At 44.2% G+C, this 27,391-nt stretch overlaps 1 protein-coding gene across 1 annotated transcript in view; it reads left to right on the top strand.

Annotated features, from left to right (window-relative positions):
- The window catches only part of GPC1 (glypican 1), a 204,962-nt gene that overhangs the window by 125,382 nt on the left and 52,189 nt on the right, over window positions 1-27,391 (top strand). The gene's annotated exons all lie outside the window — the stretch shown is intronic.

Raw genomic sequence — 27,391 nt, 5'->3', positions numbered from 1 at the left:
TGTTTTGCTCCCCTGTCCCCATCCCAGCTCTGGCATCGTGGCATTCCTTGGGAGTGCTGCCTTGTGTGGATGGTTCAAACCCCCACACTCACTGTGGGAATTGGGAACATGCAGCAAAAGTGGCTGTGCTGGCAGGGCCTGGGTACCCACCAGGCAGCTGCAGAAAGCCCACGCTGGAATGGCTGTTCACAGGAAAACTGCTCACTCTATAGCTTTGTTTCTTTGTGACGTGGTTTGCTTGGAAATATAACACTAAACCTATTAAGCTCCTGTTCCTGGCACCAGTCTCTGATATTAGTGGAACCACTTCAGCCTCAGAGATCAGGACCAGGTCTGAGAACAGGACATGGGCTGGAAGGAATGGGAGGGCTGTGTCCACGTTGGGTTCAATCCCCTTGAATGAAGTGTGCAATGTTCCCATAGGAAAGAGAGCTGGGGGAAAACATAGCTGTTCCCTCTGTTCTTGCTTGTTGTCCCACACTGAGAGTGAATGATCTTTTACAGGTTAAAAAAAATGGAAGCAAACATCAGTGCACTGAATGGTTTCAGCGAAAATTGGAAGGTTTTGACAAGAGTGTGATTTATGTGTTCCCCTCTTTGGCACAACTGCCTAACTGTGGTTCTGTCAAACGCCAAATCTGGCCTGTGCCTGGCAGGTTGGCTCTAGCCAAAATGTCTGAGACTGACCCAAAAAAGGAGTGGTGCTTCTCATGTGTGCAGAGTTGGATACAGCTTCAGGTCTGGGGCAGACTCTGGATGTGATGGGTGAAACAGGGTGTGAGTGCCAGGGCTGAGCAGCAGCCGGGGCAGCTCTCAGGTGGGAGGGCACTGCCTGGGTGCCATGGGCAGCAGTGCTGACATCAGGACTGGGTTTGGTGTTCAAAGAGCTCCTGGAGAACCTCACTGTGGAGCAAACTGGCCGCAGTCTTGGGAATCCACAAGTGTATTTTTAGAGCTGTATATTGCAACATGTGCAAATTTATTAGAGCTTGTTAATTAAAATTACTGTGGTGAATGCTTTTTACTATATCTGACCAGAAAACTTGCACAGACAGTTGAAAGAAAAACCACCAAACCCAATGTTAGAAAAATGCAGGTTAGTTCCTAAAATGAGGTATCTAAAAATAGTCACACTGCAAATAAATTTAGGCCTTTATGTGGTGCAATTGCTGCTTTGTCCTGCCTTTCATTTTATGGGTTTCTTTAAAGATTTGCTGGTTTCTTTTTGGTCATATATATTTTTTATTCATATGACCAGAATCCATTTTTATTTCTGTGATATTGATCCAGATGTACAGCACACAGCATTGATTTCTGCTTGTATGTTATACATACACATAACCAATGGCATCCACCTCTGGGAATAGTGAGAACCTGGCCAACTGTGGTCTGTAGAAGGATGGAAGTGATTTTCTAGGATTGATAAGGGCTACAGACTGTAGGGTAGGATTTAGCTCACCAGTGTGCAGTATTGTGAGAATATCACAGCCAATAAATAGATCCATGTGAAAAACAAAAGAGGGTGGAAAATTTAAAATTTGAAGAATAAGAAAAAGAATGTAAATGGGATGAGAGTGTCAGGACAAAGAAATGGCATTGCAGAAGCAGCGTGGAAAACTAAAGAGGGTATAAAGAGGCCAAAGGATCCTCCCTGCAGCATCCTCCCAGCCCACAAGTGTTTCTGTGTTTTTGGCTCTTTCCCATAGCAGGGCATGTTGGAGTTTTTAAAATGTGATCCAGACCCCATCACTCAGCCACGACCAAGGACCAGACTAAGAGCAAGGGAGAGATTTATTTGCATGGCTGAGCTGGACTCATCCTTCCTGTGGTGAGGATTTCAGCTGTAGCTTGTAGAGCAACTCAGGCTGGTTTTACCCTCACAGTTATTGAGTATGACTTAGTCCTCTTTACCTGGTTGTTGTCACCACTCTTTTTTTCTGTGAAAAGAGCTGTTTGGAGACAATTCCCCGTGTTAAGTTGGTTTGGCAGACTGCATGCAAGTTACCATCTTCCTTTACTTCTTTACAAGTCAAACCTCAGGTCAGGCAGGGCACTGGCATCAGGCTGGTAGAGCTGCAGCTGCTCATTTTTCTTCTTAAGAATTTGTACTACATTCACAGTTTTTTTGGTCTGAAATTTTTCCAGTGTTTTATGAGTTACTAAAAGTAACTATAAAAGCTACAGCAGTTTTAGCACTCACAGATACTGAGTAGCTGAAGGTTTGGGGTTTTTTAAATGTGCTATTCCAGTTGTTACTGTTTTACTGCTTGAATGAGAAATTTGGTCATCACCCTGTGATAACACTGCATTCATCTGAATTTTTTCTAAATAGTGAGCAAATATAATTATTCTCCCCCTTGTATTATTCTTTGCAAGTCTGATAATTCTGCAGAGGAATAGCTTCATGTAATTGTAAAGGCTCTTTGCAGTGTCCTCTTAGTTTATTCTTAATATTCTTCCCCTTGTCCTTTCTGCTTCTGGCTCTAGATTCCCCTCCTTGCTTTCCTCCATCTGAGCTGTGGACTATTCTTCAGAGGGTCTGTAGAAAGACCACTTTGAGACACCTGTTCTGTTCAGGTTATGTTCTTCTTCTTCTACAGGAAGTCCATAGTAATTATTATTTTTAATAGTCAACCATTTAGAACAGACATAAAAGGAAATTTCTCACTATGAGCTTCGAGAAGGACTGGTGAAGATGGTTTTCTGAGCCTTCTCCTATGCCTGGGTAATGTTGCATTTTGACACTGACTTTTAAGTCTATTCTGTCAGAGGTTTCTGGTTAGGGAGCGCAGAGACGTGATGCTGACAGACTGCATCACACACTGTGCGTGGCACTCCTTGAAAACGCCTCCAAAAGACAACGTCCCCGGACCAGCCCTCCTGCCTGACAGGGGGGAAAGGCTGCCTGTGCCCTGCGGAAAGCCCCTGGTACTTGAGCAGCAAGAAGGGAGGTGCCCCTTTGCTTTTAAGGCATGCATTAAATATTAAGCAAGGTCTTACTGTTCTCGTGGTGTCAGAAGTTAAGACAAGCCCTAACCGAAGTCTCCAGAACCGCATGACCACAGAACTTGAGAGAGGTAAGGCTGTAAATAATGTCTCTGTGGTGAAGCTCCGTGTGAGGAGTTGGGTAGGGAGGTGCTGGCGAGCACAGGTGGTCCTTTGCAAGTGTTTGTCCTGAAGCATTGGGACTTTTTGAATGAAAATATGAGAAGTTTTTGTGTCTTTTTGTGGAGTGTAGACTTGTCCTGCAGCTATGAGGTGTTTAAAAATCCTTATTTCTTACAGTACCCAGACTGATGCCAGACATTTCATAACACGGAGGTAATGCCTTACTGCCTTCCCTGGAAGAATGTGCATCAGCAGTATGGGAAAACAGACTGAATGCAAGAGGTACAATGAGTATCTGTCAAACAACCTGGTAGCTCACTAGAGCTCTGCATAGACATGTACACAGTAGGGAATATGTTTCTGAAGAAATAAAATGACTTGCAGAGCAATGGGAGAGGGAGAAGAAGAGGGTGGAGGAAGGGAGCGGTGGGGGAAGAAAGCACGAGACGACTGTGAGAGGAACAAACATCACTTTGAGGATGATGTGCTTTATGCCTTTTGTGGAGTTTTCTACATTGCCTTCAGGCAGTTCAGGATGTGCAAGAGAAATCAGGAGATCAGAAGTGGTTGGATAAAAGTCTGTGCTCATCCTCCTTCATCATGAAGCACACTCTCCTTGTTGGAGATGAAAAACAAACATTGGGTGGGCAACCTGCTGTTTACACGTCTGGTGGATCTGCTCACATAGGGCTCTTCTTGAAGCCAAGGGAAAGGCTTTTTTCGTGACTTCTTTTTGAGGCTTCTTGTTATTTTCACAGAAAGGATAAATGTGCAATCTAAGTAGGGCTGAGCAAATGACTTGGGAGCATGGGCCTGGAAAAGCTGGATCTCTGGGATGGCAGATGGCTGTGACAGCAGCACAGGGTTTCTGGAGACCAGTGCAGATCAGACCTGAAGCAGGCAGGAGCTGTGGGTGCTGCAGGCAGCCCTGTGCCTGTGTGGAGAGGCTGGGAGAGCAGGCAGCACCCTGCCCATGCAGTGAGCCATTCTGGGGTGCAGCACTGAGCTTTACAGTGGGGCATTTCCAGCATCACTGGATGCCTGTGTGCCCCATCCTGGGGATGTGCTGTGTCTTGAGGCAAACAGGAGTGGTGTCACAGTACAACTGGTGGGCTTTAGAAGTGAGATAGTTTCATATTGTTGTATTTCAGCACGTGGACACGATCCCTGTGTGATGGTGTGTTCGTTGGAGCTTGCTGTGTGCCAGGCACACAGCCTGTGTTTTCTCAGGTGTCCTGTGTGAGTGCTCCACCAGTGGGTAGGACTTCTCCTGGACACGTGTGCTATAAATACGCCCTAAAATTTAGAGCTGCTTATCAAAAAGGATTGATGAAGAAAGTTCAGATGTAAGCAGTGTTCCCTTTGGCTGTGTCAGCATTGTTTCAGTACTCCATGGGCTGGGGAGTCTATGTTATCACTGAGTATTAGCATTCCATAGCAATCTTTCATTGTCAGATGGATTTTCAGTCTTTATTTGCTGTTTGGTTCATGTTCCCTGTTGATGCCCTTCATTCATCACATTGTCTTTCGAAGAAGAAATCCCAATATTACATTTATTTTCAGAATTGAAAAAAAATCACTAATAGCTGGAGATGCAATGCTGATTGCATTTTCTAGTCCCAGGAGAGACCAGATAGCTGGGCATGAGGAACCTTTCCTGGCACGGGGCTGGATGGGCCAAGCCTGGTGCAAGCATCCTGCAACCCCTCGGCATTCCATGGGTGCCCAGCAGGCACAGCACAGGGCTTGTTTGTCAGAAGTGTTGCCATTAGCTGCCCACTTGGGAAGTAAGCAGCTTGAAGCCTGTGAACACTGCTTTTTGGTGGTCATTTGACATTTGTGAATTTATGGAATGTTACGGTGAACACGGGGAAAAACCTGCATCAGCTTTCTGTAAAGATATTTTCAGTCTTTTCAGCTGCAAATTGAACATTACAAATTTAATTGCCAATTAAACATTTGGACAAACCCCACAGTGTTGTTCTTTAGAACTGGTGCCTGGAGCTGTGGGTTGTTTCCATCCTTGCTGGCTGGGCTGCCTGCTGGGGCTGCAAGGCGGGAGCAGGGAGCATCCTCAGGGATGTGCTTTGACCCAAATCCCACAGACGGGATCGTGGACATGAGGAAAGTGAACCATGGGTCCCTCTCACAGTCTGTCCAAACTGAAATATCTTGAGTTCAGTCCCTCCTTGAAAAATGGCACTTTTGGCAAAATGCTTTTCTCAAAAACATTTTCCCAGCAGTACTAGTTTCTGTAGAAAATGTTTACCACCCTTTCCTCCTTCAAAGCAATACTTGTTATTTAATAGAGGGTAATGGTCACACCAGCCCCAGGCAACATAGCCACAGACTGTCTTTAATAGCAATATTTAGTTGTGTTCTCTTAGTTATAAACTAAATAATTTTTCTTTGTTATGATAATGATTAACAATATGACAAATTTCAATTATGACAGCAAATCGTTACAGTATATTAAGATACAATCAAGCTAAAATGTGTTATAAATAAGAATCCATAACTTATCAGAATTGCATGGGTGATACGTTATTGGATTTTTCCCTTAGTCCCATGGCATTTTTTTAAATGTCTTTTTGCTTTTGAAAACTTAAAACTTTTGAAACTTCACATTGCTTTCATTTTCACGAATAAATTCAAGATGTCCATATTAGTTTAATCTGAAATGAATTTGGTTTATTGCTGAAACTGAAATTCCCCTGTGAACATGTCAGTGGATTAGATATATGTTGGTTATATTCTTCTATGATTAAGTTTTTATTGATTTTTTTTAAAGTCAGTTAATGTATGTTACTCCTCACTGCCCACCTATATTCTGCTGTACTGCCCTTGACATGTCAAAAAGGATGATATGTATTTAATTTACTTGGTTTCCTAAAGTTATTAATCGTTATTTAATATCCTTGAAGGTATGCTAATTTGTGCTCTAAAATAGATGGTGTTTTGTACAGCAGGATTCAGTGCTGCTAATCTGCAGAAAAGATGTTGTAGCCCATTCTTTCCTTGCCCACTTTCTAAAGTGCAGCCAAGAGTAGGCGTTTCTTTTTTTCTTGTGCTGTTGCTGTAGCCTCTGTGGTGGTGCTGCACCAGGAGAAGAGATGGGGACGTTTGTGACCGTGGGGCAGTGGGGGGCTGTGGGTGTGTGTCCTCCAGTCAGGTTTGGTCTATGCTAGGAGGGGATTTGAAACACTGGGCAGGGTTCATCTCAGTAGAAAGAATTCCCATTTTTGTACAGAACTATTAAAGTAAGCAATGGTCACACTTTTGGGAGGGGGGAAAAAATGAATGTTACTATTGTATTTTGTTGCTGAGGTGCTGAAATCCAGACCAGCAGAAGCTGGATCAAGTATAGAAGATTTTGAAAGAGTGACCCGTCACAGTCCTGCTTACTTAAACACAAGAAATACCAGAAGGATTCAGATGTTTCTCCATGTTTGATTTAGATAATCCCTATTTGTCTCCACTGGCTGAAATTATTTTCTTCCCAAGCATGTGAAATAGCTAAATTATTTTTATCCATCATGTCATGATTCACTAGCAAGACTTTTCTGCTTTTTTACATCCCCACCCAGCAAGACTCTCCACTTTGCTCCAGTACAGAGCCAAACAAAAAGGCTTTAATCATAATAGGGTCACACCTTGCATTTTCCAAAAGTCAAACAGCTGCACATCTGCCCTAGCTGTATGTGTCACACAGAGTGAGCCCACACCCTCAGAACATGGGTCATTTTTTGGCTTTGGTGGTGTTTTTTGGGGAGGGTGATTTGGGTTTTTTTCCCCTAGAGGATGATGTCAGAAACTCCATAATTACTTGAGCAGATCAGTGATCCTAATCATCTTCATCACATTAAAGGATTTAGAGGGAGGGAGACTGTGTCCAAAAGTACAGTGAAATCCATTTGGCTAGAAAGAACAACTATTAGAAATGCAGATATTGTTTTCCTATGATTTGAAGGTCATTTTCACACTGCATGGAGATTTTCAAATGCATCCACGTATGATGTGTCACCTGTTAGCATTCTGCTGTTGTACCTTCATATTGATTGTCCTCTGCAAAGATTTTTAATAACAACAGTAACATAAATTCATTTAATGTGAATAGAGGCTAATTAAGAACAAATGTGTTGGTCATGTTAGGAAGTTATTTATCACTAATTATGTACCCTTCATCTCTGACTTACCATATATACTCTTGTCCAAGCTGACACTCTAAAAAAGCCCTACCTGTAGGTATGTGGGCTGCCTTTCCTGCCAGGCAGCCAGGCCCTGCTGAGGAGGAGGAGGAGGAGGAAGAAGAGGGCAGCGGCTGTGGCTGGGACAGCCCAGCCCCTGGGTGGGAGTGGGATCATTTGCCAGAGGAATCTGGCTCTGCTGGGAGAGCTGGGGGAAACTCCAATTCAAACAAAAAACCCTTTTGCAAACTTTCACATACTTTGTCCCTGCAAAACCTCTGGAAAATGTGCACAAATGTGCCTCACCCATTGTGAATACTACCGAGTGATACCCCGAAGTGGCTGACTTTTGAAATCATTACACTTCAGCCGTTTTCTCTCTGAGTCCTTTGCACGACTGAGAAAGAGGGGTTCATTTGCAACAGGGTGATGCAGAAGAGAATTTTAAGTGTCTTCACTCAGGCATTTGTCTTAGTGTTAACATTTCCCTGTGCATCAAGAGATACTGTTTGACAAAACCTGCTGAGGAGCTCTGGCATTGGGCAGTTAAGGGCTGGATGGAAGCTCCCAACAGTACCATGTGCAGGCAGGACCAACCATGGTCCGCTGTGACATGGAACCAGGGCAGCAGTGCATGTTTACATGGGACACTGCTTCACACCAGCATAGTGTTCCCCACCTTCTCACAGCTCAGGCTGTGGGTATCGTGCAGAAGCCTGGAATGCACAGTCTAAATCCAAGCAGTAGCTCTTACCTCTCCTTTCCTTTGGAAAGGCTCCTGTGCCAGTGTAGCTTGCCCTGAAAGGAGCAGTTATCTCCTGAAGGAGTGTTGCTCCTCCTACACCTCTCACTGAGCTATGGAAAAGTCCCAAAACTTTCTCAGAACCTTTAATCCAACTCAGGGAACTGAAACTCTCTCCTGTTGCTGCAGAGACTAGCACTCCTTGGAGCTTATGATACAAAGCAACAGTTATTATCTGCAAACAGTTTGTGATAAAGCTCGTAAAATTAAAAGAGCCTATGAAAATCATTAGTTTCCTTCAAAGAAAAGGTTGGTACCTAAGAAGAATCATTAATTAAATACTTGACTAGTGTTTCCTTGCCTGTAACATGCCTAGCCATCCCACATCACAAATTATTTACTTAAAACAGATTTTCTAAGGGAGTAAAATCCATTGCTTAGCTTTTCTTATTAATGCTTTTGTTCTTGAGAGACAATGTGTTATTACACATGCCTTTCGTGATCAACTTCCGTATATTTGCTTAGAGTGGAGAGATTGTATTTTCTGTTGAAGATGCGGTTTATCCTAATCTCTGTCCTAACTGCTCTAGGATTTCCCATTGCAATGATGTGGTGGGGGAAAAAAGTTTTCCCCCGGAGTTAAAAAAAATGGTAACCCCTGAGGAGGTGGTTTCCCTTGGGGTTGAGTCAATGAGCACTCCTGCAAAATATAAACATATCACACCAAACTGGAAAAGAAGGAAGATGTTGTAGTTGTTGTTGGAGAGAAGTGGCCATGTTGTAGAGCCACGAGGAGAAGGGGCAGGAGCCCCTCTGGGGGGCCACGGCCCCCCAGCCCCTGGCCGGGGTTACAGAAACTTGGAAACAGTGTTAAACTGGACTGAGGTCTGTGACTGAGAAGCTGGGAGTTTTTCTCCACTGAGAGTGGGCAGCAGGAGATACTGAAAAGCGGCGGCAGAGCAGCAGTGGATGGAGAACAGTAGCAGAGAGCCAGAAGGAGATAAGATGCAGCAGAAACAAGCATGCAACTAAGCAGAGAGACAGAGATGTCTAATGGAGAGAGAGAGAGAGAGAGAGAGAGAACTAAGCTCTACAGAGACAGAGTTTTGGGGTAAGAACTGAAACAAACCCCCCAAACCCCTCTGAGACCTAGAGAGGAAGAGGAGATGGACTCCTGTTTGAGAGGAGTCTTGGAGTGCAGCATGCACCGCAGAGAGGAGCTAAGAAGCTCAAGACGTCCTGGAGCTGGACCGGGATGGCCAGATGAAATGTGGAGGGGGTGACCTTGGCCCCCCCCACTGCTGCTGCCAAGCTGGCAGCCTGAGATAGAGCACAGGAGCTCTGGTAGAACTCTTGAGGCAAAGGCTTACAACTGAAAGCTGCCCGAGACGTTCTGACTCAGGGGTGAATCCCCTGAGGAAAGGGACCGTCATGAAGATGCCCCTGCACTTCGTGATATGACCGTGGTGACGTGAGCTTGTCCCTGATATCGCAGTCCATGGAAGAGAGGGGGGAGAGGAGACCCCCTTGTGTGTAATGGAAGGAGATCCAGCTACAACAGTCCAGCTACTGCTGCTGCATGGAAGAAGAGAGGCTGCTGCTCTGAGAGTGGAAAGGATCTTTCCTTCTCCCTTCTGGACTTTTATTGGAGAGAGAAGAGATTTGATCCATTGTAAATACTGATTTATCATAGGAGAGATAGTTAAGATTGTGTATATGATGTACTGTAATATTTATTTGTACAGTGATTGTAATATAATTCCCTTTCTCCCCATATTGAGTCTTGTGTAGTGTCTGGAAAACCCATCTCACACTAGGTTGAGATGTGGGAGGGGGGCTTGGACTCGAGAATTGGATTTTAGGGGTCTCAAACCAGGACAAATGGGAAGGTATTGCATTTCATGTTGGGGAAAGCACCCCCGGCAGGCTCAGGAGCTGGCTTACCAAATGGACTCTTGAGCCTTTCCCATCACAGCTGTATTGATAAGAAATTAAGTTTGGGTTTAACAACACTGTTCTGTTTTCAAGGGATGATATGTAGTCACTGGTGCAATAACAGTGTGATACCATATTGTCCAGTGAAATCCCTTAGCAACTGATTCGATATTTGCAGGAAAATAGTTGGATGGTGGAAGCCAAAGCTGCTGAATGAGTGACAGTGCCCCAGCTTGCGAAGCTCTTCCCTGCGGACTGTTTTGCGCATTGGATCCTCAGAGCTTCTGGAAGGGTTTCAGAAATGATCATTCAATGGTACCTGTAGATAACAAAATGATATATTTTTTTTTAACTAACATTTGTTTAGTGCTTGAAGCTTGGCTGGCAGCTGCTTCTAGCATTTGAAGCGGCCCAGAGCTCACGTTTCAATGACTTGGAGTGGACAGGGCTGATCACTGGAGACTTGTACAGTGAAAAGCTCAGGTCTGGGAGAAGTGTTCAGTGTCTGCTGCTGACATTTGCCATAACAAAGAAGCCCTGTTCTATCATAATAGCCCAGAAGACCATAACAATGCTGCTCTGATGCTCAGGCTGCTGTTGTTTGGGGTTTCTCTCTCTGTACTCTTCATGGCTCAGGGGGGAGGGTTAATTTTTTTTCCTTTAGTGGAGGTTACAAGGGGGGCAGCAAATTTCACATGAATCCACTGGGACCTCAGCAACTGGCCATGTTTTAGCAGGCTGTTAAGATTTATTGCACAAACCATTCTGAAAGCTATGAAGAGATTTGCCATGCATTTCAGTGGCAGTGGAGCTGTGGGAACAGAAAGGTTAGTATTTAGCACTAAATGACTCCCATAAAAACTGAACAGTTTTCTCCAAGTAGATGAGAGCTTCTGCACTGGCTGAAGGTATTCAAGGTGTTCATCACCTCATGTTGTAACAAGCAAGTTTATTTGTGATGGGAGCCCAGCTGGGGTCAAACAAACTTAACAAACAGGAGAGCTGAGCTGGAGGAGAGGAGATCCTGAAGTCAGCAGCTGAGGCAGCTAGAGGGGCACAAGCATTTTTGAATATACTTTACATTAAATTTAGTTCTTTGGGGAGGTTTTGCCCTCAGAAATGTTCAAGAATGGTGCCAAAAATGTGAGACATAAATCCTACCTTTGACCATGAACTTTCTTCCTTGTCTTCCCTGTCATCTTCTGTATTAGTGCTGTCAGCACTTCTGCTTTCCTTGCCCTCCAGTTTGTTTTCTTTCTGGCCTACTCATCTTTATCTCTTCTTCTCTCCTAAGCTTTCTTAGTGCTTGTCACTCTTTTTTTTTCCTGTGTCCTTTCAACCCAAGAACATGATATAATTTTGCTTTACCTGATTCTCTGTGTTGATGTCTGGCTGAGGCAACTGTCAGTAATCCCCTTCTATCACACTGTTCAAATTGTTGGATACAGCAACCAGGCTTCAGTTTTGTATTTCTAAGTTTATATTCTGTCCAGTCACTTGGACCTTGAGCTCTTTCCTTATCTACTCCTTCTGCAAATGCATATTCCCCATTATTATGGGCTTACTTGCAGTGTTGCGATCTGGAATCCAGGAGAAAAAGTAATAAATAAAAATAGGTCAAACATGAGTATTTAACTATAAAAGTGAGAGTAGAAAAGACACATAAAACTTGAAAATTGGCTGTTTTCTAAATGCTTTATTTTTGTGCTTATCTCTATAAGAGGCTGTAATTTGTTTCAGATGTGCCTGTTTTGATACTGGAATTTGATGGGGATTTTAATAGCATGACCCTATAGACACTTGAACTTTGACAAAAAGGAAGGTTTTGATCTTATTATCAGAGTAGCATAATAAAGGAGATTAGTTCTCTTTCCAAACCACATCTTGCTAGATTGTAGAAGTGTTTGGGCACATTCAGCATTCAGACTTTTTAATCAGTTGTCCTTGACTGCATCTTCTTTAAGAACACACTGCAAGAGTCATCTTGAGGAATTATTGGTTTACTTTTAATGCACATGGAAGGAAAAACCGACCAACAGATAATATTCTTATGAGATTTGTTTATTTGGTTTTTTGTAATTGCCTCTGAATTTGTAGGATGTTATTGAACATTTTTGCTGTTTTTCAACAGTCTGACGTTTTCTACCAACTCTTTAGCAGCTTAGGTTGGCAAAGGTATTGGACATCAGCAAATCTAAGCTGAAGATTGGCCCTCTGATCTAAGCAGTTCCATACAGCTACAAAAATTCCTGCTCCACACATATGGGGAGAAGGCATATTTTTAGTCTTGTCCAGCTGAATACCAGCTGCTTTGATTTTGCTCCAACTTTGCAAAAGCAGAAAAGGTTGAATGATGAAGCAGAAATAAAGCAAGGCAGGAAGGTTTGGTCAACCAGAAATACCTCGGGCATACTCTCTGTTTTGTCTCTCCCATGGCCTCTGAAGAGTCTGTGCTGTTGCATGGATGTTCAGAGAGGGGAATTAACCTGTGCTGCCCCTGGCAAAAAAGCTGTGCCTGTGCCTTCTGCCCTTGTCACGCTGCCCAAAGCAGGCAGCCACGCCACTCATGCTGTTGAGAAAGCACAGAGAGGTGGAAAAATGGCATGAAAGAAGTCCTCTGAGGTCTCCTTTTACAGAGATTCCATTTTCTCAAGAGGGAGAGAGGATCAGTGTTTCTCTGTGTGCATTTCCATGGGCCCATCCTCAGTGGCTGGTCTCTCAGAGGATCAGGGGAAAGTTGGGGCCATTCCTGTCATGGCCATTGATGCTGGCATGGTCTTAGCTAGATAGGGCTTGCCAACCATGGCAACTGTCAGGCAGTTTGATGAGCCCGAAATGGCCTTGTGCATGCTTATCTGTACTGAGGTCCTCACTCTCTCTCTGCTCCTAAATTTTTATAGGCATGTTATGAACAATTGGAATGTAAGCTTCTGTTTTGGGAGACATGCTTCACCCTTAACTATAGTTCCAGGATCCCAAATTTATCAAGACATTTGTCCTTGTAACCTTGTCTATTTGTAGCCTTGCTTTCATTTACACTTTCAGGACTTAAATTTGCAAACCACCCCCAGTATTAACTGCTTCTGCCAAGCCTCGTATGCTCTCGGAAGACTCCTGTACGTTTCCACTCAGCCTTTGTGAGTCCTTGACATATTCTCACCCCCAAGGCTACTCTTCAGCTCACACTGTAGCTGATGGTGAACTCCTCCTTTCTCCTACTGGCACCACCTCCTTTCAAAACCCTCATCATTGAAGTCACATTGCTCTTTGTGCAGGGAGCGGGGGCTTTTCAGGTTGCCACGGCATTAATAATGCGCCTGAAGCTGAGCAGATGGAGCAGGGCTCTTTGTGCAAATAAAAGCGGCATGTCCAGAAAACAGCAATTTGCAAGAGCTTACACTGTGTTCTGGTGAGTCTCACTTTGATGGAAGGACAATTATAAGAGGCATTTTTCCCATTGCAGAGGAGAAGGGGATTCCTGCAGCAGCCCAAGCATGGTCCCCAGGTGGGTTCTGCATTCACACTACACTGTGTTTGAGGCTTTATGGTTGAGGTGACATCACCAGATGACTGTGATTCCTCTGTGCTTGCTTGTTGAGGGAGGTAGACTTGGAGAAGAGAAGGATCTGTCTAAAAACAGGCTGAGCATCAGAAATGAGAAGTGCAGTCCCAAATGCTGTGAATAGATAGCACTGAATCTGCTCAGTGAGTAGCACCTACACAGGTAAAATACTGAGAGAATTTTGACACAAGTCAGAGTGTTTCGCTACCCTATTGTCATTGAAAGCTGCTTCTCTGGGGATAAGAGCACAGGTGTGTCAGAGACCAGGGAAATACTGCCCACCATGCAACCTACATCTGGAAGGGCCAGTCCATCATGGGAAGAGCTGCCAAGAGTTTTTACTTTGCTGTTCTCCCTCTGCAGAGCGGTACAATGGTTTAACAAGTTAAGCCTCTGCTGAAAGTTGCATTTTTTAACTGTTTGTTGTTTTTAAACATCACATTTCTACATTAGCTTTCAACTTAAAACCAGTTTTTTTAGTTGAATGTCCTGTTGAGCTGGAGAGAGGAGCAGAGAAAAGCTGTTGCTTGCACAGAACATCTTAGATTGACCTGGCCACTCACATTCCCATCACTGCAGTGACTAAAGCCTGTGCTGCACTGGGAACCAGACATAGCACCGAGCTGTCTCAGTAGCAGAGGGGTCTCTACAGGAGTTTCATGTGGCTCCCTGGGGCAGGGCTGTCAGAGGAGGGAGCTGGCTCATCACAGGGAATCTGGCAGCAGGGCATGGGGGGCACCATGACCAGCTCCCATGGGGAAATGTGGAGAGCCTGGACACTTGCTGGGTTCCACGTATTTAGCCAAGTGTTCCTTCTTCACTTCCATTCCTTAGAGGACTTTTTTTGGCACTTCTGTCCATCCCTCTCTGAAGACACTGGGTCACTTGGGGAAAAATCCCAGTTTCAAGACCAGCCCTAATGAAGGCAAATTATTTTTTGTTTAAGAAATAACATGGATTTTGGTTAGAAGCACTGTTCCCTGGAGCTTTTTTTTTTTCTGAAAATAAAAATAATATCTTTCTGCTAAAGGTAACAGTGCATGTTTCCAGGACAAATATAGGGCTGATGTGTTTGTTCATTTTTTTAGAAAGTAAAGCCGCATATTTAAAAGCCTGAATAACCTCCTCATAGGAGCCAAGACTTCAGTGAGGTGACTCCAGGTTTTAAAGAAAAGGGCAGTGCAGCTGCCTGAAACAAGAAGGGGTCTCGTGGCTGAAGACCTGGTTATTTTTGGTACTGACTGTTCCTTTCCATCGTGGGGGGTGTTTTCAGACATTGCTGCAGTTTGCTGTAGTTGGCACAGCGTGGATGGGTCAGGCCTTTCCCCTGGCTCAGGAAAAGCAGGTTGGGGTGCACTTCCTGGGCTCACAGCCAGCCAGGGCTGGGGTCCCCTGGGGCTGGGGTCCCCTGCACCGCTCCCTGGGGCTACAGTTGGGTGGTGGGAGCAAAGCCAGGCTGGGGTCCAGGTGCTTTATCCTGGACAGGCACAGCCACGTGGATCCCCACTGCTCCACCACACATGGGATGTGTGTGGTTAAAACAGAGAGAACAGGTCATATGAAAGGTGGTCTGAGGGGCCAAATAAGTGCTTATGGAGCAAAGGAAAATTGTTCCAACTGGGAGGGGAAGGGAGAAAAAAACTGCACAGACATCCTTTCCCTACGGGGCTGCCAGTCACCAGCCCTTTCTGCAGGGGGAAATACTGTGCCTTTGGAAAGGGATTTGAATGATTAAATTACTAGTTAGTGAGATCCTATGGGACCTGGTAACACTTCCTAGCATAAAAATTGTCTTGTTGAGAGATTTTTATTTTTGCCCTGTTGGAATTTTTTCCTTTGACATGTCACGTCCAGCTGCTTCTCCAGATGGAGGCAAGGGAGCAGTTGCCAACGCCCCCTGGGACCAGGAGAGGGATGGGAATGATTATGCAGAAGCCACTATAGTGCAGCTGTTCAGCTGCAGGCATGAGGGACTTGGGCTCCCCGGAGCTGCTAGGCTGCTCAGCCACAGCTCCCACTGTCGTCCCCGCACGCTCTGAGGCCCCACTGGATGGCAAGGCTGGTCACTCAGCAGCTGGACACCTGGCTTGTGGCCCCTCGGAAAGCCTGTTTGCCGAGCTCCACCTGGGAGGCTGGTATTTTTAGAGGCACAGTATCTTTGCTGGCTCTCCTGGGTTATTCTGTATTCCAGCTGATCTTAGGAAAAAAAATGAAAAAAATAAGGAAACTATGAAGTTCTAGAGAACTTTCCCAGATGCTGCTCATGTTTTCCATAGTATGACTTCTGATGTCATACTATGTAGGGAAGTCAGTAGGATTCAATCTGTCTGGGGAGCAGAGGGGTATTTTATCTAGAATGTTTTCTGTTGTTTTAACTTCCCATCAGGGACCCCAGCATGGCACACAGGGTCCAGCAGGCATTGGCAAGCCTCCCTTGCTCATCCAGAACTATTTGGGCATGGTCAGTGTGCCAAGATAGTGCAGTTCCCCTTCAACTTGATCCTGTTTCATCCTTATGGTTCCCAAAGGGCTAACTTCAAGGCAAAACTTCCTCAGAGTTTCCTATCAGTTTTTACCTGTCTAATCTGGTAAAGGCTTGCATTTCAAAGGATGATAATAACCTTTCTACCACAGAACATTGATACACAGTTATATCATGCTCTATGTATCCAAGCTGGTTAACACTCTTATCATTCTCAGCACCTTCTGAGAACAGGACCTCCATCCCTGAGACGCTTTCAGAGGCAGAAGAGGTTCCACTCAAAATTCTGCCTTTGCATCTGGGTACGTGAATTTTGTACTGAAATCCAAGACACAGAGAAAGGGGTGAGGGCAAGACAAAGCTTGCAGTGATCATCCAATCTTCAAAGCCAATAGGCTTTCCTTTTGCGTTCCTGATAAGGATGCTGGAGGACACAGCTGCTGAGCAGCAGGGTTATCTGAAAGTTACTGGGGGAAGAGCTCAGGTGTTAGGATCAGTCTTGCAACCTTTCTCACACTGAATAGTTTTTATTCATTTGTGTCTCCCCTTACATTCTGTAGGCTGAAGATGGCTTCAGCTGGAGACAAGCTTAATTACAGAGAGGCACCTGAAGCCTTTAGGACTGTGACGAAATTACTTGCTATTTCCAGATCTCTTTCCCTGGCAATATTTTCCCTTTGATTTTGATTCCATATTCTGCACCACATCAAATTTTGCTTGTCCAGACTTTACAGGTGCCTCTCCCCTTTGATTTAGCTTGATTGCAAATCAAACATGTCTCTGGTTTCTGCTTGCAATGCTTTCCTATGACTTTAGGCCCAGCCTAGCCTGGATTTCCCTCTCTGGCACTGCAGGCAGGAGGTTAAGGACACATGAAAACCTGTCCTCACTCTGTTTCAGGCTGCCACATTTTTAGTGTATCTTGTCTCCTCCATTGACGTAGTAGTAGATTCTTTTCAGGTCACTTTGATTCATCTTCCAGCATTGCACCATCTGAATAAAGTTATGGAAACCATTCCTGGAGTACGACACAAGATTCTCATTTGCCGGGAATCAGCTGAAACCCACGGAGATCTGCCAAGCTGCACTCAGCCGGGGGACCTGGCTCTGAGGCTGGAATTGCCTGAGAAGGGTGGAATGTGGCAAATGTATGTGGATGTGGACACAGATGGTACAAAAAGCTCAAAACTTCCTTTAGCCAAAGGCACTTGACAAACAGGACAGCTTTGCTCAGCCTATCTCGTAATATTTATGTGTTCTACATATGTGAGATGTTCCAAACTTTCATCTCCAAATAGCAGGAACAGAATGAGTAGCACTGCCAGCCAAAGGAAAATTAAAGTAAATCCCCAAAGAAGTGATTTATAGGATGTAAATCACTTACAACAATGAATTTAATCCTGTCGAACAAGTTCTTCATTATAATAACTTAACAGGCATCTGTTGATTTTTATATCAGATCATAAATGCAGTCTCTGCAGTTTTATAAAAGCATTTGTTTGCAAATGGTGTTAGAAACTGTTTGACAGAGTAAGTCTCATCTTCTAAACGAAGGGCAGATCTCTGCATTCTTTTTAAATTTGGAAGTATCAAGAGCTTGTGAGCCTGCCCTCTCTGCCTGCCTGTGACGTGAGCCAAGCAGGCTCTGTAAGCAGTGTCTCTCGTGCTGTGACTGTAACCAGTGCACGTGTAATCAGATTGTACAACTTCATGCGCAGCAGCTCAGCGAGCACAGACCCGTCCAACCGACCCCAGCGAAGGGGGATGTCTGTGTGTGTGGTGGGCAAATAAGTAATTAGAATGCTGAAAGCTACAATTAGAAGTTAGATATTTATTTAGCAGGATTTGCTGTGATGTGCTAATCCCTTTCTTAGTACAGAAGAATATTTATTTTCTTCTGTACTTAGTGTCTAGCTTTGAAGTTGTTCAATAACATCTGCTGGTTACCACAGAAGATGTTATAATTCTGGTACATGAATTGCAGCTTAGGCTTCATCTGAGGCTCTGTTAGAGGCCCTGGGTCTCTGTCAGTTCTCTGGTTCAAATCAACTCTTTTCCCTCTGAAGACCCCAGCCCTTAAGGCACTGGATAAAGATCTCTTGTTTTTGTACTACACTAATTAGTTATTTTAATGAGGGTTTAATTACCTGCCTGCCTAAAACACTGTTTACAGTGTCAAGGGAAAACTTTAGGTAAAGAGAAGGAAAAACAATTTAAACAATATAAAAGCCCATCCCCAGTTCCTAATCAAACTAAGCACAAGCAAGTTTTGAGTTAGGAATGGTCTGGCTCCCGTATGGCTGTTGTGTCGGCTTATCTTCATCGGGATGCAGAAACAGATCTCAAAAGAGCGAGTAGGAACACAAATATAAACAACATAAGGAAAGCAACGTGGATGTGCTTGGATAATAGTCAACAAGCAGTGATTTTTCTGCCTATTTCTCTGAACTCAAAGTTTTGAATAAGGTTTCTGTGCAAACGAGGAAGCCGGGGGTGGAATTTTAGTGGAACCTGAAGTCACAGCTCAGGGTTCCATCTGCCTCTGAGGTGTGTTCCCCATCACCAAATTTCATCATCAGTCTCAAGAGCATTAATGATTTATTTGTTCGATATTTTTTAACCTTGATTTTTGATTCAGCAGTTCCTCTTGCATATCCCCTCCTTTTGTACTTTCTCTCCTATATTTGTCTGTTTATAAAGTTTGTAAAAGGTGACATTTTGAGTATTAATGTTTGTGTATATTCACATTCATCATATGATAATGGACAGCATTCAGGATCTGCTGGATGGGATCCAAAATCCTGCTGAAGTCAGTAGGCTTTCAATTAGACCCTGAGCTGTGAATGTGGTTTGCCTTTTCACAGAAAATGCTGAGTAGCTGACTGTAGCTTGTTTCATTCAACATGTTATACTTTCTTCTATAGCTGTTGAATTTCTTTCCTTTTTTGACATGCATGAAGGACCTTCATTGTGATTCGGTTAATATTTCCTTCTGCTGCCTGTAAGTAAGTGCAAATACAATTGGAGTGTGTTCAGCAGAGTAGACGTGAAGCAGCATTTGGCTTCACATGTGGAATTTGTTCATTTCTCGGGGCAGGTTGAACATTTTCCTTCAGCTTTTTTTTTTTTCTGTGCTGCAATTACAAAACAAATTTTGCTGAAAAAAATAACGTTACCTTGAGAGTTTGTGTCATGTTGAGGGAAGTATCTATAATCTGCTGTTAACTTAAATGGATTCTGCCACGAATACAGAATTTATTTAAAGTTGATATGTAACAAACTGATTTGTCTTGACAGACTGACTTGTATAGCAGCTCATCATCCAAGTGGTTCCCACTGTGGCATCACTTGGGTTTAATTATAAAAAACTGTATTGAACCATTGAGAATGGAAAATGTTGGCTTAAGTAAAGTCTCAAATCCCAAAACATCTCTAAAAAATTAAAATATCTGAGTTGACATGGGAAGATTCGCATGCACGGAAGTGTTCCTGAGGTTTAGACCTCACTGATCATCTGTTATACTCCCAGGAAGCTTTTTTAAATGTTTAGGTATAATTAGTTTTCTCAACTGGGTACAGGGAATGAATTCCAAAGAGAAGTCTGATGCACAAGCTGAATTATATTAAATACCAGGCAAAGTAAGTAATTGGAACAACCAAGAAGTGTTGTTCCCTACTGTGCAGCCCTTGGTGTTCATTGTGGACAGTGTTCATCTGGCAAGGGAAAAAATTCCAGGTTTCCTGCTGACAGAAGGAAAAATACTAACTGTTGCTGTAGGCAAGTTGCCATCACACATTATTTCTTATGAAACATGTTTTTTGTGGTTTGATTTTTGAGTCATGACATTTTTAAGGAGAATGGAGGGTGTGACAGGGTAGCAGGATGGGTAGTTCGTATGAGGCCCGCCATCACACTGCCAGGCTCCACGCCAGCTTGTTGGGTTCTGTTTCTTACCTGTCACTTGCCTATGGCTCATGAATCACGTGCTTTAAGAGGTATTTTATAAATCCCCCACAACAGGTGTCTAAAGCTAGATTCAAGTATAATAGGGGTTTGTTTGGGTTTGGTTTTACTCTAATTGGTTTTTCTCAGTAGCTTTAGGCTTAGCAAGCCCCTTAATTATGCATCATCACCTGGAGGCTCTTCTAAAGGTTACCACAATGCTTTAGTCATGGCTTTGTATGTAACGTATGCATTATGTATGTAACCAGCCCCAATTCCTGGCTTATAAAGCCCAAATACTTTGGTTACTTATCTCTTTGTATATAGTGTATGTGTGTGTATATAGTAAACCAAGCAGTATGATATATATCAAGCTTAAAAAAGAAGAAACAGCATCAAAAGCATGTACCAAGTTGGGAAATATGACTCAAAATTAAATACTGATATGGCTACAACTTTCTGTATATGCACAAACCTCACTGAACATTCCCAGAAGGCCAGCACCGGGGCTGTAATCTCACCACTGCTGAAAGACTCACCTTGGCCAACCTACACTTGCAGCTCTGTATGTAAGGGATGTCTGTGTAGGTTCTCAGTCATTATCTTTTTTTTCCCCTTCACCAAGCACCTTTTATTCCTGGCTCACCAGCTTTTGCTTTGCATAGGTGGTTAAGGTAGGGCTGTCAAAAGCATCAAGTTGTGTTCTTGGGAGGCAGGTCAAGGAGGGGGGGGTGGCGGCAGCGGGATGTGCCGCGGGCGCTGCGGGAGCTGAGCACGCGTTACACGTGCACGGTCACAGGCGGGGAGGCTGGAGATCCCAGGGACGCTGCGTCAGGTCATGGATAAATTATTGAAGATACATAAAACAATAGCTGAAATTAACATTTTGCTGTTTTCAAAGGTCACTTTCAGTTGTTCTTTCTTACCTTTGTGTACCTTGCTGGGTTGTGAAATGTAGGGTAAGTAGGTATGAAAGGGCAGCGCTTGGGAAACCTTTTTGGTGTTGGTAGCCAAGATTTTCCCAGCTCGTTACAGGGTTGTGTATTCTATATTCAGTAACCTGCCTGAAGTGAAAAAGATACACAGGAATTTTGCTGTCCGCATTTAGCTACTGCTATCTCTGCTTTTGTTTGCTGGATCTGAAAGTCAGCCCTAAAAAAGCTTTTTGTACAGTTTAGTCCACTACTTGTCTTCTGAAACTGGTACTACTTGCCTTCTGTCTTTCTGTAGTAGTGACCTAGTAAGAAAGAGCCAAAAAAAGAGAAGAGTTACTAAAAAAGTTACATTGCATTTCCTAATGCTTTGCAACAGGCTTCCACCAACTGAAGGTCCAGAAACCTAAACCAAGCCTGTGTGATGTGTGAACTGACTGCTAGTAATGCTGTATCGGTGAGGTGGCAATTTCCATGACTTATCCAATGTTCTGTGGAAAAAAACTGTCGCTGAGTGTTAAAATTGAATAAAGGTACCTTTAAACAGTAAAGAAATTAATTCCAGCACTGTTGCCCAATTATCAAGAGTTATTCTCATTGGCTCTAAATTTACATTTCCCTTGACAAAAACATGCACAGGTAACAGATGAAAATGTCTGATTTGCTGTTTTGGATACAGTACCAATTAATTACAGAAAATCCTACTATTTCGTTCAGACCTGCCTGCCGTGAGAGGAGACAAGGATGTTCTTATTTTGATTTGCTGTTATTTAGGAGGTTTCAAAAGGGAATGGCCCTTCATTTTTCATGTTCTATTCAGGTTGGCCGCTGGTACTGGAGTGTACAAATGTTGTAGAGGAGCCCATTTTGCCCCTACACAGAAACTGAAAAATCACTGCTTTGCCATACCCTGATAATCATGTACTGCCATGGCACCCTCTCTCTCACAGGCTCCTGGTGCTCTGGTACCTTCTGGAACTAGCCCAGCACCACCTTTTAATCCTTTGTAGGGAGTAATCAGAGCTTAGGAACTTGCCTCTCTGGGGCTCTCAGGAAGCACAGTACTGGGCACAGCCGCTTAAAATCCACATTAATGTACAGGGTGCTGTGTACCTGTTTGCTGGGGAGAAGGCAAAGTGTGTTCACTGCTCTCCGTGCCTGCTGACAGAACCACACTGAAAGCCCAGTCCTGTCAGAGGGTGCCCCAGAGCTGGGCAGGGTGAGCCTGATGTGCCATCAGCAGCTGCAGACAGAAAAGACTGGTACTGGTTGAGGGGTTTGGCTTAATGGAAAAGGGCACAGATTGGATGCCACCATCAGTGAGACTGGAATATGTGTGTCAGCCTTTTCAGCAAAACAGCCCTTGGCAGCTTCCCCGGTTGGAATGTGATTCAGCTACTCATGATGCTTAAAGGTGGTAAATACTCAGTAATAAGAAAATGGGAGTTAATTTCTTGGAGGGACTCAGTTTGGGTTGGCAAATCTCTGTTGCTTCTAAATGGCTAAATCTCTTTTTTTAAAGTCAGGCAGTAATTTGGGTTGGTTTCAGCTAAAAGTTGGTATTTCTGCGGGCAAGGGATGAGCCCAGGTTTCGGAATTACATGTTGCAGCCTACCACTAGCTATCAGTGTGGCTAAGAAGGGCCTGGAAAATTTCTTTCACTGGGCTCCAGAGGGACATGCCAAAAAGCCACACTTTTCAGACAAAACACTGAGTATTACATCAGTTCGAAGGCATGCCAGGCTGAAACCTCCAGCACAAACGGGCTGGCTTAAGCATGGCAAGGTATCGGGTTGCACTGGGATCACAGAGCTGTCATCAGCTGTGGCAGACTGAGGCACTGGGAATGCTTCTGTAATGACCACGGGCACCAGTGCTCTCGGGCCTTAGACAGAACAGGAGCTTGTTTGGGAGGGCAGAGAGCTATTGAAGAGGTGTAGGGTGAAGAGATACATTTCTGCATTTCTTGGCACCCTTTGCTGAGGGGATGAGTTGTTTTTTTTTAATTCTTGGTGCCATTTGCAAAAAAAACCCAAAAAAAACGACAAGGACATGGTTTTTAAAATATAATTAATAAATTAAATATCCTTCCAGAGAAAGTAAATATAGTTGAGTAAACATTCACTCAGTTGCTGAGAGAATCTACCAACAGGACTGAAAAAGTGCCAATACAGAGGGATACGGATACAGGACCTATCGAAGCTCCAATTCAGATTTAGTAGGTGCTATATAATTATGGGACAAGGAGACAGTCCTGAGCCCTAAAGGCCCTAATAGCAAATGTTCATCTGAAAGACAGGCAGCAATCACAGCATCAGTGATATTAAAACATACACTGATATGTTTTAAAAAGTTCATCCCATGCATGAGAGGAATTACGTGGGTACCTGTGCAAAACATGCCTTCCCTTGGTTCCTCCTGGATGCCTGAGTGCTTCAGACAGGATTGCTTCAGAGTACACTTGTGACCCTCACCTCTACCACTGGTGTCTGAAATATTCCACTGTACCCTAAAGACAGGGACACTCCATGCTTTCTGCTGAACTCCTGGACAGACATTTCCCCTGGAACTGCCCCTATCCAATGTGTTTCGGTGAGCTTGGTTGGGAGGTTCAGCTCTAAGGCTCCTGCTCATGTTATACTCACAGTTTGCTAGCAGGCAAGCTGGGTGGCAAAATCAGTTTGAGGTAAACTAAGGCACGTGTTATTGCACCCAGGAAGATCAACTGCTGGAACATAGTTTTGAGAGGAGCAATGGAGTCTCATTTTTCATGTACCCTTCTGGAAGGTACGCATTACCAAAATGCAAGTTAGGGTGCTTCTTGTGATGCAGCTGATGAAATTTAGCTGTCTTGAAAAGTCTTGGTCAGCCTGGATGGCCCACAGGCACTTCTGGAATCAAGGTTTCTCCAGCTGTGGAAGCATCACACAAGTGGGGACATATGCATTGTTGTTAAAAGCTTCTTCTCAGAGGTGCTGTATGTTCTAGAATCTGGAAGAGTCCATGAGACAGGCTGGGTCTGAAAGACTTGTGTGGGAGGATGAGCATAATATAACGCTCCAAAAGAGCTTCCTATTACAGCTTTAGAGGGGCATGTAGCAGTTCTAACGGTTCCTCTTCCTGCACAGCCTTGAGCATTCAAACTCATCAGTACAGCAGGGAGGACTGGCTGCAAGCCTGATCCAGAAGATCCTTGCTCTTTATGAAACATGCCACAGGATCTCCATGTCAGCTTCTACAGGAAGGAGATACATGGAGGCAAGCCTGTTTATCAGGGACATGATGCTTCTCCTTTCCAACAGCTACTGAGCCCTGTGGGGTTTGGTTTACAGGAACTAGTGTTCTCTGAAGCTTTTCTTCTCTGAGCAGCATTGCAATGTTTTTGTGATGCATCAATGTTATCTGTGGAAATGCAATTTATTACTACCATCAACTTTTGAAGAAACAGGAGGTTTGTTAAGAAAATGGAGTGGAGCTATTAAACTGATGAGCAATCTGCTTTACCAAAGTGATGTAAAATCCTTATCAGCAGCTTGTGGTGAGCTCCTGTACCATATGGCAGCACTTTTGATGGACCCCATCAAAACCCCAAGAAGGTAGTTGCTCGTCTTCCTGCCTTAATGACTAGTTATGTTCTACAACGTGAAGCACTGGTGTCCAGCATGCGTTGGGTGACACTGCACTCTGGTGTCACTGGTTTTCAGGAGGTGCAGGAGGCTGCAGAGGTGGAGCTGGTAAGGCAAAGCTGAAATCCCTCAAGTCAGACCAAGTCAGACCATTTTCTCTATGGGTCTGTCAGATTTCACTTCCATGGCAGAGATGCTCCCTGGGTTTGTGCTCCCTGGGTTTGTTTGCAACTGTGTGTCTTTGCCATTTTTACCAGATGGAAGAGGGTCTTGGGGTCTGACTCAGCAGACTCTGCGCTTCTTGAGTTGCACTGAAGTTATTCATAGGTGGGGGTGATTAATAATAAAACTGAGAGTTTTCTGACTTAGTGGACTGTGCTGAAATATTCTTCAGTATTGCAGAAGCAGTTTGCTGAATGATGTTAACCACACTTTGCTGGTTCTGTTGAAGAGGAGGAAACCCCTTTCAGTAGAAAAAGGGTTACTTTATAGGGTTGTGATGCTGGTTTGTGAATACTCCCCAGGAACACTGGCTGCAGATTGAGTAGAGGACAAGGAATGTCAAGCATAGGGGCATGAAAGTCATGTATTTTTAACTCAATCAGTTAATGCAAAGTCTGGGATGGAGGAACTGTTTGGGTTTTGTGAAAGAGTAACTCTCATTTGAATTTCAACTCTGGATGAATTCATGCTCCTTTACTGAACTGCCTGCTGGCTTTTGGCATTGTGCCCTCAGGATCTCTGCACATGTTTATGTGATTAATAGTTTGAATTTGACTCTAGCTATTGCTGAGTTGAAGCACAGTAACACAAAGACTAGCAATAAAATATTGTTGAGCCTCTTTAAAGATCACATAGCAGGCCCTCAGATACGGAATCAGGTTTCTTAAGATATGGGTGTATGTATGTAAATTCTCTCTTTTTATTTCTATAAAAAGTTTTCATGTGATTTAGGCAAAACCTTGGCTCAGGGGTAGAGTATCTTACTTGGTAATGCTGGAGATCGTATGCCAGCTGCACAGTTTCTAACATGTTCGCACTGGTCAGACTCGAAGCTTCCAGCTCATTTCTTCAGGGTTAAGTTTCTTGAAGTGTTCTCATCTTCCCCACCAAGCTCCCCCAGGGCAAGTAATATTTTGCAGTATGTGGGAATTGGAGTGATATGTCTTTAGCCAAGTTGTTAGCTCCATTGTTTGTATGCATTGGATTGCCTAGGAAACCATAATAATCTTGTTAAAATAAAGATTTAATCTTTCTGTGGTGTTGGGGCTAGTTCAAAAGTCATGCTAATACTGGCGGCTCATTAGAGCACATTAATTTAGGCTGTCTCACTTTGTGGGGAGAAGGATGAGTGCCAGCACCCCACGGCCCTGCCCTGCTGAGCTGGGCACTAGCTGCCCATGGCAGCCCCACAGTCGCTGTGGTACAGCAGAGCTGGGCACCAGGGCAGACCATCTGCAGCCTTGTGCAGATGGAGAGAACCCTGCAGAGAGCCCTGGGTTAGCATCTCTCTTTCAGGACTGGCCAAACTAAGTTTGTGCAGTGGCAGCTCCCAAAGACACAAAGCCAGCTGCAGCAGTCGCCAGCTCACAGCTGCCTCTCTAAAATCTTCTGTGCCCAGAAGGATTGGAAGTGGAAACCCCAAGGAGGTAGTTGCTCATTTTCCTGCCTAATGACTAATTATGTTGTATTGCAATGTGAGGCATTGGTACAGCACGCCATGGGGTCCACTCAACTTGTCCAAGTGGCTGGGGCTGGTATGGCCAGACCCACCTTCCACTGCTCAGGATGCTGACAGACTGTAGGTGGCTGTTCCTCCTCTCTTGGTCATAGCTGTTAATTTTGGATTGCGTCAGGTCATTTGTACATATGTAGTTAAGAAATAAAACCAAAGCGTTGACCTCTGTTGACATCCAGCAGCTCCTTCAAACAGCTCCATTCTCCGTTCTCTTCCCTGGTTCTTAATTTGCACTTTAAAGAGCGGGCTGCTGCTCAGAAGGCAACTGAGTTGCTGATGGAATAAAACCTGTCCCAGTTTGAAGATAATGAACAAAGTTGGTCCATGAAACAATTTTTAAGATATGAACAAGATCAAAGCATTATCAGATGTGGACACCAACAGACTAGGCTTTGATAATTTAATCTACCAAATTACCAATTTTAGGGCATTTGATTTATTATTTCTGCAAATTAGGGGCCAGATGCTGCTGCGCTTTCTTAGTTTTTAATCTCTTAAAAATAGAAACGATTATTACAGGAGGAATGTGCTGCTCAGGCAGACTGATGCTGGTTAACTCTTTCTTTAAAGCTCTTTAATTGCAGTTTGCTGTGCCTTTCTGTGATAATATAATCATGTGCTCAGTGTGGTAGTTCCATAGAGGTGAGCCCATGGGAGCTGCCTGGTGCAGTAGTAAAGTCATTGTAGTCTTGGCAACTTCTTCCTTTGGTTTATACTCTTCTGTCTCATATTTTTCTGCTCTTACTTCTGCTCTCAGCCCAAGTGTGTCCATCCTGCATTTTCACAGTCTTTTAATTTCAGCCGCTCTCTGTTGCCTTCAGTGCATCTCCTCATCCTCCTGTCTGGTCTCATGTCTACCTCCTGCTCCTACTTTTCCCACCTCCAAGGAAATCTGTATCCACTGCCCCATATTCTCCTGCCTGAGAGGAATGAGCAAGGTTTGTGTCTGTGGTGCAGTGGGTTGAAGGAGGAAGAGGAGTTGTGTGGGCTGGTGGGTGGGATCACTGCAGCCTTGGGAAGAGGGGCTGTGAGAACAGTGCTGAGGGAACCAGCCGGGGTGTCAATAACCATCTCCACCCAGGTCTTCAGGGCATCCTCCAACGTGGTGGGAGGCACTGCGTGGACTGGTGCCTCTG

The sequence above is a fragment of the Pseudopipra pipra genome, chromosome 10 (assembly GCF_036250125.1).
Source record: "Pseudopipra pipra isolate bDixPip1 chromosome 10, bDixPip1.hap1, whole genome shotgun sequence".
Classification (NCBI taxonomy): Eukaryota; Metazoa; Chordata; class Aves; order Passeriformes; family Pipridae; genus Pseudopipra; species Pseudopipra pipra.
The sequence above is the reverse complement of the archived record's forward strand: the minus strand, read 5'-3'. Positions and strand labels throughout refer to the sequence as shown.